Below are 12,011 nucleotides of genomic sequence, written 5' to 3' on the forward strand. Positions count from 1 at the left end.
TTAGGCAGGCCAGCAGGGGAGCAGTTAGGGGGTGGCCAGGTCGGCAGGGGGGCAGTTAGGGGATGATCAGGCCAGCAGGGGACCAGTTAGGGGGTGACCAGGCTGGCAGGGGGCCAATTAGGGGGTGATCAGGCTGGCAAGCAGAGGCAGTTAGGGGCAATCAGGCAGGCAGGCAGGTAGAGTGGTTAGGGGCGATCAGGCAGGAAGGCAGGCGAGTGGTTAGGAGCTAGCGGTCCTGGATTGGAGAGGGTGCAGGCTGGGCTGAGGGAGTGCCCCCCCCCACATGAATTTCATGCATTGGGCCTCTAGTATAGTTATAATTTAAACACTGATTACTTAACTGAAATATTTGTATAACCATATTGAGAACGTGAGGAAGGAAAGGTGGTTGGATCTAAGGGAATTATATATCTGTCATAATAGGAAATCATTAGGAATATTTAAAATTAGTAAATAAAGATATAGGGTAAGTATATTAATTAGAAATATTGAAAGCAAGACTGCCTTTGGGAAGTAGAATTGGGAGAATGGAAGGGGAAAAAACGACTGATAGTGCATTCATTAGAAGCTGTCCTTATCACTTGATTTTTTTATTGAGGTAAAAATTCATGTAACATAAAATTAACCATTTTAAAGTGTACAATTCAGTGGCATTTAGTACATTCACAGTGTTGTGCAGCCACTACTCTGTCTAGTTCCAAGACATTTTTATTCCCCTGCCAAAGGAAACCACATAACTATTAAGCAGTCCCTCCCCATTCCTCTGTCTCCTTCCACCCCAACCCCCAGCTCCTGGCAACCAGTGGTCTGCTTTTCTGTGGATTTATTCTAGTGGATTTATTCTAGAAGTTTTCTGCAAATGGAATCACTCAATATGTGACCTTTTGTGTCAGCTTCCTTCACTTAGCATGATGTTTTTGAGGTTCATCCATGTTGTAGTATGTGTCAGTACTTCATTCCTTTTTATGGCTGAGTATTATTCCATTTCACGAATAATGCCACCTTTGTTTATCCACGCAATAATAAAAGGACATTTGGGTTACTTCTACTTTTTGGCTGTTGAGAATAGTGATGTTATGAACATTAATGTTCAAGTACTTGTTGGAATACCTGTTTTTAGTTCTTTTGGGTATATCCCTAGGTGTGAAATTACTGGGTCAGATGGTAATTCTATGTTTAACTTTCTGAGGAATTACCAAAGTGTTTTTCACTGTGACTGTACCATGTTACATTCCCACCAACAATGTTACAAGGGCTCTAATTCCTACACTTCTTTGTCAGCATCTGTTATTTTCTAAAAATTATTTTTCTAGTGGGTATGAAGTGGTATCTCATCCTGGTTTTGTGTGTGTGCGTTTTAAATTATATGAAGTGGATTTGGAAACACTGCTTTTATTATTTTTTATTTCTTGTTAATTCTCTCCCGAGGATATTTTCCCCAATGATTTTTAGAAAGAGTGGAAAGGATGGAGAGAGACAGTGAGAGAGAAACATTAATGTGAGAGAGAAACATGGATTGGTTGCCACCCACACATGCCCTGCCAGCGTGAGGGTGGACCCTGCCCTTGACCAGAATCAGGAATCAAACCTAGGACCCTTCAGTCCTCTGGGACTGAGCTAAGCCAGCGAGGGCTCAGCGTGGTTTTGATTTGCCTTTCTCTAATGGCTAATGATGTTGACTGTCTTTTCATGTGCTTATTAGCCAGTATACATGTTTAGATGCATGTTTATTTGTATCCTTTACCTGTTTTTTAATTGGATTGTTTTCCTTTGTGTTGCTGAGTTGTAAAAGTTCTTTATGTATTCTGGATACTAGGCTCCGATCAAATATATGATTTACAAATATTTTCTCCCACTTTCGTTGGTTATCTTCTCACTTTCTTGATAGTGCTATCATTTGCTTTTCAAACTATATTCATGTATGATTTTGATGATCTTTATTAAAATTAACAAAGGGGTACAAATACTAGATATTATGTAAGAAAGAGATAATATGTTTCAAAAAGTGATAGAGTAAATATCTTACTCTATTTAGAGAACTTAGACAAACCTTTAAGTCAGCATGGGCTCCAATAGAAAAATGGATATGAATAGATGAGTCACAAAGGAAGGAACACTTCAAAAACATAAGAAAACTAGTAAGTAAACAAATTAATAAGATTAATACATTTTAAATATATATATAATATACTTTTTTTTCTAGTGACAAAATTGAATAATGTCAGGATGTACAATAGGCACTCTTCTGATAGAGAAAGGCAGTTTGGCACAACATGTCAGGAATCTTAAAAAGATTGTTCCTGTTTGACCCAGTAATTTAACTTCTGAGAATCTCTCCTAAGAAAATAACTTGAAATATACAAAGCCCTCTTACATACAAATATGTCTATCATAGTGTTAGTTTAATAGTGAGAAATCGTGAACAATCTAAACATTCTACAGAAGGTGGATGAGTAATTTCTGATATACCCTGGGCTTGAAAATTGCCCATCACATAGTAGGAGTAAAGGAAATAGTTGTTGGATATACATCTATAGGATGGAATATTATGCAGTAATGTAAAAAGTATATGTCTATCATTTTTAATAATGTGACATTAACTATGGGGGAATGACATTTAAAAAGTTTATCTGGAATATGGTCTAACTATCTGGTTGTTTTTTAAAGATTTTATTTATTGGTAAAATAAAGACAAAAAGGCCGAAACCGGTTTGGCTCAGTGGATAGAGCGTCAGCCTGCGGACTGAGAGGTCCCGGGTTCGATTCCGGTCAGGGGCATGTACCTGGGTTGCGGGCACATCCCCAGTGGGGAGTGTGCAAGAGGCGGCGGATCGATGTTTCTCTCTCATTGATGTTTCTAGCTCTCTCTCTCTCTCTCCCTTCCTCTCTGTGAAAAATCAATAAAATATATTAAAAAAAAAAAGACAAAAAGAAAACATAGGAAAAAGAAGGAAATAAATTAAAATGTTGCTTCTGAACGGTGGAACATTAAATAATGAAAAAGATATGATCTCCGTAGCTGCGGCACAATTGTCCGACCCGTCTCAGCTTGGGCAGTTTCCCCAGGACTTCATCACCTGGTGGGAAGGATGATCTGAAAGTGGAGGCTCTCTCACTTCCCCCATCAGGTTACTTAGTAAAGGTTTCTGCCTTTTTTAGGCTGAGACATCTGACTCTTTGCTGAGCTTGCTGAGAAATGTAAAATATATGAAATTTATTCTCAAGCACTTAAGCATCCATTTTGCACCAGGCAAAGTTCAAGGACACAAAGTTCAAGAACCCCCTCACCCTAGAGCAGTGGTTCTCAACCGTGGCTGCACATTAGAATCACCTGGGAATCTTTTTAAAATCCTGATTTCTGGGCCTCATCCTCCGGAAATTCTGTTTCTTTGTTACTAATGTTGTCGCCCCACCCCATAACAAAGAAACAGAATTTCTGGAGGATGAGGCCCAGAAATCAGGATTTTGAAAAGATTCCCAGGTGATTCTAATGTGCAGCCAAGGTTGAGAACCACTGCCCTAGAGAGTTCACATCTAAGATCAGATGAAATGCAGCATGGCTCCAGACCATTCTCCATGTGTGTATAGCAAAGGATGATGCTATCTTTAAGTTTCTTGGTGATGCTTTCCAGGTACCTATCACGAGTCACTCATTTGACATCTCTGCTGAGAGCCAGGCCTAGGATACCTGAGGGCTCATTTTGTTAACAGTCCTCACTCTCTGTTTGTCCTCATGGTTTGTGTCAGGCTCCTTGTGGAAATACAGATGAAGTCACTGACTTTACTCCAGGGAAACTGACTTCTCTCGTGTGCCAGGTCACAGCCAAAAATTTTATTTACTTACATTATACAGTCATATGTGTATACATGTATTTATATATACCTGCTTATATACATTATATACATATGTGTGTGTGTGTGTGTGTGTGTGTGTGTGTGTGTGTATGTACAATTAGTTGGTATCACCATTAAGTGGCAAAAATGTAAGTGTGTTTTGTGTTTCTCTTTAGTCATTCACTCTGCTTGTTTGGTTTATTGTCTTGCTGTCTGGTTTGCCTGCAGGCTGCCCAGAAGGCTCTACAGAGAGAGGACAGGGTTCTGGGTATGGCTAGTGTGGAGCTGACTCAGGGAGCTCAGAGGGTGGAGGGGTTCTTGAAGAAAGCCCCTGGTCAACTGGTCAGTTGGAAGCACTAGTCCTTTGCTTGTAACTCAGATCAGGGACACCCAGATGCCGTGGGGCCACTCTCTGCTGCCGGCTTCTGGAGAGATTCCAGCGATTTGAAGGTTGCTATTAGGAACCAGAGCTGGGAGGCCTGTAATGAGCCACTTTCCACCCACTGGTGTGGTGCAGCTGTCCCCAGGAGAGGACCAAAGGTCGCTAAGTGATGGAGGGTGGCAGCTGCTGGCAGTGGGCACAGGGCCAGGCCTGGGAGAACCATGCAGAGGATTTGCGTGGAAGGCCTGACAGGTGGAGGTTTGTGTCCTGGGTGCTGCCATCTGGAGGAGTGGCCAAGCAGATCTCCCCTTCACCCAGTTCCTTCTCCTGTGGGCTGCACTTGGCCACCTTCCAGTCACTCACTCCTCGGGGGTCTCTGCTAAGAACCACCCCGCCCCACGCCTGCTTCTACTTCTGCAAATGCAGCGTGGTGGGCTTCTCACTCCCTGGGTCCGCTCAGCCTTGGCCACTCATTGTGGGGCTGAGGGCCTTTTGTTTATTTGGTGGTGAGCGGGGGAGGGGGCGGGTCTCACTTTCCAACCACTTTCTGAGGGAAGCACTCCTGGTGGGTTTACATACACCACCTCCGGGATTGTGGCACCCACAGTGGGGCTTTGCCCCAGTTTCACAGAGAGACTCCCCAGCAACCAGAGTGAGAGTGCTCGCTGAGGTGGCACTAGGTAGCACTAGGAAGGAAGTGAAGGACTCTTTTGAGGTGGTGAGGAAACTTACAGAGGAGGTAACTCATGAGCAATGCCGTGAAGAAGTTTGTTTTTTAAAAAAATATATTGTTATTGATTTTAGAGAGGAAGGGAGAGGGGAGGGAGAGAAACATCAACGATGAGAATCATTGATTGGCTGCCTCCTGCACTGCATGCCCCACACTGCGGATGGAGCCCGCAACCTGGGCATGTGCCCTTGACTGGAATTGAACCCAGGACCCTTCAGTCCACAGGCCGATGCTTTATTCACTGAGCCAAACCAGCTAGGGCAGCCTGGAAGAAGTTTTATAACTGAGGGCACAAGAGAAAAAATTAATTTTGGAAATGCCCAGAAACATGAAAGAGAGTCTGGTTCTGAAAACAGTGAGAGGTTGGGATAGGGATTGGGAAGGGAGTAAGGCTCAGGGGAAATGAAGCTAGGAAGGAAGGTTGGGCCCAGATTATGTGTGTTTGTCATCTGAGATATTATTCTTTCTTTTTTTTTTTTTTTGTCATCCGAGATATTAAAGGCACCATGTGCAGGGAGCAGATGAGTACTGGCAAAGTTGTCTTCTGTTTCTGGTGAGGTGCCAGCTGGACTCCTGGGGGAGAAACTGGGGTTACTGGGCACTTTTGGTTACAGCCTCCAAGTGGACCAGACAATCTGAAAACCCTGTTGCCTCAAACCCTTAGAAATGCTAGCTAGGGCTTCCAGTCAAGATGGCGGTGTAAGTAAATCAGTCCTCAGAACCTCCCACAACCACTGAAAGCTACATTAAACTACAGAACAACCATCATTCAGAACCACCTGAAATCTAGCTGAACAGAAGTCCTATCACTATGAATATAAAACGAAGCCACAGCCCTGACCGGTTTGGCTCAGTGGATAGAGCATTGGCCTGCGGACTGAAGGGTCCCAGGTTCGATTCCAGTCAAGGGCATGTACCTTGGTTGCGGGCACATCCTCAGTGGGGAGGTGTGCAGGAGGCAGCTGATCGATATTTCTCTCTCATCGATGTTTCTAACTCTCTATCCCTCTCCCTTCCTCTCTGTAAAAAAAATCAATAAAATATATATTTTTTAAAAAGAAGCCACATCAAGACTGTTAGGAAGAGTGGAGAGGTGGAACAGGCTGGCCCTACACCCACGTATACTTTGGAAAAAGTATCCTTGGGTGAGGATTTAAAAAAGAGAACAAATATCCATTCATATGCACAGAAGTATTTGTGGGATAGTAAGAGAAATTCCCATCTCACCTTCCTGACCCCGGGCTACCAGAGGTCCCTTCCAAAGAAACAATTTGCTCTTGGGTCCTTAACTCTGGAGCCCGTTTCTGTGGAACCCAAACTAAAATGGATTCTTCAGGAAATGATGCTGAAGCACCTGGTTTCCCATAGGGAAAAATAACATAAGAGCTTACTTTATACCTTAACTAAAAATGTATTAAAGACCTAGCTGTGAAAAACAGAACTTTAAAATGTTTAGAGGGAAATATGAGAGAACACCTGTGTGATCTTAGCAGTGGTTCCCAACCTTCTGGCCCTTTAAATACAGTTCCTCATGTTGTGACCCAACCATAAAATTATTTTCGTTGCTACTTCATAACTGTAATGTTGCTACTGTTATGCATCGTAATGTAAATATCTGATATGCAGGATGGTTTTAGGCGACCCCTGTGAAAGGGTCGTTCGGCCGCCAAAGGGGTTGCGACCCACAGGTTGAGAACTGCTGTCTTAGAGGGTAGACAAAGTCTTAAATATGACACCAAAAGCATGAAAATAAAGGAAGATATTAATAAAATTGTCAATGTTGTCAACAGAAGATGTCACTATAAATAAAAATACTGTTCACAGGCTTAAGCAGATATTTGTGATGCAGAAGACTGACAAGAAATGATTAATAAGAATAAATAAAGAACTAGTACAAATCTATACTGAAGGAGACAGGAAGCCCAGTGGAAAAGTGGACAAAGACATGAATTGACATTCCACAGAATAGAACATGTGAATGACCAGCAAACATATGAAAGACTATTTGGCAAATATGGAGAAGTCTGAGAACACAGGCTGGCAAGTAGAGGGCGCTGCTTGGGGCACTCCTTCCTGGTGCCGAAGGTGTAATTTTCACTGCTACGGAGCTCACGTTTAGAAATAGAGTTTAAAATGTGCATATCCTCAGCCCAGCAATTCCACTTCTAGGCATATGCACACAGACATGTAAACTAGCTTAGTCACTGAAGCACTGAATAATCTGTTTGTAATTGTAAAAAGTTGGGAACAACCTAACTGTCTACCTACATGAAGATGGCCAAATAAATTGGGACACAAATCAGTGGTTTACATTCTGTCAACATGGATAGCCCTGAAAACGTATAAATGTTGGACACACAATAAACAAGAAAGTGGGAGTTCAGCTTCTGGTTGGGATATAAGGAAAAAAGAGCAAGGAGCAGAAATGGTGCCCCAGTCCAGAGCCTCAGCACCTCCCAGGCCCTTCATAAATCTCAAGTGAATGATGAATATTGATGTTTGCCTCTTGGAACTAACCTCTAGCCTCACTCCTGAAGTCCTTAAATAGAATGCCCATGCCATCATACCATGTCCTTGGCTGACCAGCAGAGCGAGAATGAATTAACAGTAAAATCTCTCTAGGGCAGCAATCTGGGAAACATTATCAAGGGAGGAGGTGGGAACATGGTCAGAATAGTTTGCTCCTATTTATGAGTTTCCTAGCAGGTGTATTTTGGAGTGTGTATGTGTCTCTATAGCCATGTCTATCTATTAATGCCTCCTTAAGCATTCCAAGGTCAAAATCCTGCATAAACAACTAAAACTCTGGTCTCCTGGGAAATAGGAATATTCATCTGGGCTACAGTTGTTTTTGTTTGTTTGTTTTGGTGTGTTTTTTAAAAAATATATTTTATTGATTTTTTACAGAGAGGAAGGAAGAGGGATAGAGAGTTAGAAACATCAATGAGAGAGAAACATCGATCAGCTGCCTCCTGCACACCCCTCACTGGGGATGTGCCCACAACCAGGGTACATGCCCTTCACCGGAATCGAACCTGGGACATTTACAGCTCATTTGGTCAGTCCGCAGGCTGACGCTGTATTCACTGAGCCAAACCGGTTAGGGCTGTTTTGGTGTTTTTGTCTGTAAAATGAGGGTGTGGGCTAGATAAATCACTTTCAAGCCTTCTAAACTTATTTGATAAGTATTTACTAATCTCTCACCATGAGAAGACCTTGTGCCAGCATTGCTGGCATATATGGTGGGTGGACAAGACAGGACCAAGTGCCACCTTCATGAGTCCGGTGGGTGGATGGATGTCCAACATGTGATGATAGGCGTGGTGTGGCCATAAAAAAGAACAGGTGCTGTGGCGTGAATAATAGGAGAAACACCCTGCTCTGGGGACAGCAGGAAGGGAGGTTCAAGCCAAGATCTTAAGGAAGAACAGGAATTGGCTGGAAGAGAAGGTCAAGAAGGACATCCCAGGCAGAGGTTGCAAAGATCAGAAGCTGGAGAAGATGCTGCTCATTCCAGGACTGGTGTGGAGTGCCTCTACGGTAGACAAGGAGGGAATAAGGGTTTTAATGTGATGCTGAAGAGACAGGGCAGGTGTACAGGGCTTTGAGACCTTGTTGATAGTGTTGTTTTATCCTAACGACGATGGAAAACTTTCAAAGGATTAGAGGCAGAGGAATGTTATGATTGTATATGTACTTTTTAAAGATCCTTCTGGCATATAGTTGTGACCCCATAAATATTCAAATGAGGTAGTAGGATGGATCAAAGGGAGGTCTCATTGTGAGGCATAGGATGGGGCGGGGGGTACAAGAAGTCAGTGAGGAAAATGAGGATGGTGACCACAGAGGCAGGAAAGAAGTGGCTGGGGCATTTAAAAAACCAGGTTGCCAGGGCTTGGTCATTGGTTAGAGTGCAAAAGAGCATAGTCAAGGATTATTCTCAGGATTCTGGCTTTGGCCACAACCAAAAGCACGATGGTGTTATTTATCAGGTTTGCAGAAATGGTCAGGGGCGGATTTGGGACATGTTAAGTCTGAGGTCACTATAAATATTGCTAAACATCCGGAGGTCAGAGGGTTGGAAGTGAAATTCCTGCCCTAGAGGCATGGGGAAGGAGGAGACTACTGAAGGAGAGTGCAGAGGACCAAGGAGGTCTTCACCTGCCCTGAGGACCCCAGCATTTAACACACAGGTTGAGAGGAAGCCAGCTAAGGAAGCAAAAATGAAAAGAAAAAGGAAAGCCAGGAAATCTTGGTACCATGGAGAACAAGGGAAGAGTTTCATGCACATCAGAGTCTGAGCTGTGGAAAACATTCCTAAAAACACAAGCTCTAGCCCTAGTCAGTTTGGCTCAGTGGATAGAGTGTCAGCCTGGGGACCAAAGGGGCCTGGGTTCAACACGTACCTTGTACCTCGGTTGCAGGCTCCTCCCTGGCCCAGGCTCTGGTCGGGGCATGTGCAGGAGGCACCCAATCGATGTGTTTCTCTCACATTTATATTTCTCTCTGTCCTTCCCTCTCTCTTCCACTCTCTCTGAAAACCAATATCCTCAGATAAAAACAAACAAACAAAAACAAAACACAAGCTCTAATTAGATGGGAACTGGGGGAAAAAAGTGTTCTTTGGATTTTGCAAATGGAGATTGTTGTTGAGATTGTAAAATGAAGATAGTCTACAAAGACAGGTCTGTCAAAACTTACTACAAATCTATAGTAATTAAGATAGTGTGGAATGGCATAAGGATTGAAATATAGACCTGGGACAGGATTGAGTGTCCAGAAAGAAACCCATATATCATATCTATGGTTAGTTCATTTTTGACAAGGACACCCAGACCATTTAAATGGGGAAAGAGTAGTCTTTTTAACAAATGGTGCTGGAACAATTGGATATCCATATGCAAAAGATGAAGTTGGAGTCCTACCTCATACCATATACAAAACATGAACTCCAGAGGGATCAAAGACTTAAATGCCATCATCCCCTTGGGCCTAACAGTCCCATCAAGAAAATAAAAACTCTCATACTTTGCTGATGAGAATGTAAAATGGTAAATTCTGTGGTATCTGAATTATATATGAACTTTTTAAAAAAATATATTTTTATTGATTTCAGAGAGGAAGGGAGAGGGAGATAGAAATATCAATGATGAGAGACAAACATCTATCAGCTGCCTCCTGCACCCCTCCTCCCCCTCCCCTCTGACTGGGGATTGAGCCCAAAACCAGGGCATGTGCACTGACTGGGAATCAAACAGTGACCTCCTGGCTCATAGGTTGATGCTCAACCACTGAGCCATGCCAGCTGAGCTATATCTCAACTTAAAATTAAAAAAGATAATTCTGGCTGCATATAGGGATGGAGTAGGTGGGCAAGAGTGGAGACTGGGAGGTTCAGTCTTGTCTAGGGATGAACTGATGACTAAGGTCCAAGGGGATGATGGCTTTAAAAGGTGGGAAGGCCCAGGACAGCAATCCATCAAAGAGGCTGGTCTCAACAGGAAGAAGGGCACCTCCACAGTGAGGCAAGAGGGAAGAAGGGATGTGGGTTATAGGAGTAGGCATTTTAGAAAATTAGGTCTGTCTTTTGGTTTGATATGGAAAGGATCATGTATCCTTGTGAGCAGAGGATGCTGGAAGCCTCAAATAGCTGTGGGCAAGCAGAGAACATGGCCTTGGCTTCCAGAAAGACCATGGAACCCTGGGATTGGGCATGAGGGCTTCTGGTCAGAGAAGCAGTACTCTTGAATTGTACACAACAATGATTTTGGAGTTGGAATATGAGGAAACTTGAGATATTCATTCTATTTTTATGGCTCAATAATTTAAGCCATAGCCTGATTTTAATGAATGTTTGTTTTATGAAACCAAAGTTACTGGTTAATCAAGAACTGGCATTGGATTTTACAATCACAATTTAATTTTGAATCGAGTTATCTGCCAATGCATTCATAAAAGAGAAAAGGGTAGAATTAATAATGATATTAAACTTACATGGTTTAATTGGCAGGTTTTTTTTAGTCTTCATTGGCTCACTTGGTCTGCACAGTAAGCATGTGAAGCAAGTTTTATTATTTTCACATTCATTTTATATAAGGACACGGAGGCTTACATGGTTAACGCTTTTCTAAGTAGCCTGAAACCAGGTCTTCCAAACCTCACGTTCTTTCCACTGTTACCCCATGAATCAAGCAGAATACTTTTTTTGTTTATTCAAATTCTCAGAGTATGCTGCCAACGTATCTTTTTCCAGAAAGTCTATTTTTGTAAAATGTCTTTGATGCTTGCCCATTCCAGTGACTATTTTAAATAACATTTTTTTTCTGTTAATATAAATGGTAATTGTAGAAAAATCTAGAAAAACATTTTAAAAATCCCACTCAGATAACTACTGTTAACATTTTAGTGTCTATCTTTCTGGTGTCTTCCTAAAAATATATGACCTATAAATATATACACACACATATATACATACACACACACATATATATATTTTTATCTTTACAAAATTGTGTTCATACTATAAACAGCTTTGTGTCCTACTTTTCCACTTAGTATGATGTTGTGAGAAGTGGCATAGCATACTGGTGAATGTTAATGAGGCCCTAGAACAGAAGGCAACACCCTGTGTGCCCTTGTGAATGCTACTTAACCTTTTTGTACCTTAATACAAAATAGGTCCATTCAAACTTTCATACAAGATATGCTATGTCCTATGTCCTATGTACTCTCCGCTGATCCCGGGTGATCTCTTTTCTTGGGATCAGGAATTGCTCTGTGAAACACGTCTGCTCCCTCTCCCATTGGCCCGTGGCGTCCTTGCCTTGAGTCCATCTTGCTCAGATCCTCTGCTCCCTTGCCTGTGGCTTCCATAACATCCACTCCCGCCGGTGAGCTCTCCAGAGGCAGCCCTTTACAGTCTTTGTACAATCTTCCTGACCAGCCTGTGTGTCTGCAAGCATATAGTCGATGTGGACTTGCTGTGCTATTTCGCTTAATATATATCTTGGATATTGTTTATATTAGAGCATATGGCCCTGCCTTGTTTTGTTGTTTGTTTGTTTG

The 12,011-nt window shown here is 42.5% G+C and overlaps 1 protein-coding gene across 2 annotated transcripts in view; it reads left to right on the top strand.

The window, feature by feature from the left end:
• HIP1 (huntingtin interacting protein 1) overlaps positions 1–12,011 on the top strand; it is a 133,794-nt gene that overhangs the window by 31,117 nt on the left and 90,666 nt on the right. The window lies entirely within an intron of this gene.

The sequence above is a fragment of the Myotis myotis genome, unplaced genomic scaffold (assembly GCF_014108235.1).
Source record: "Myotis myotis isolate mMyoMyo1 unplaced genomic scaffold, mMyoMyo1.p scaffold_m19_p_5, whole genome shotgun sequence".
Taxonomy (NCBI): Eukaryota; Metazoa; Chordata; class Mammalia; order Chiroptera; family Vespertilionidae; genus Myotis; species Myotis myotis.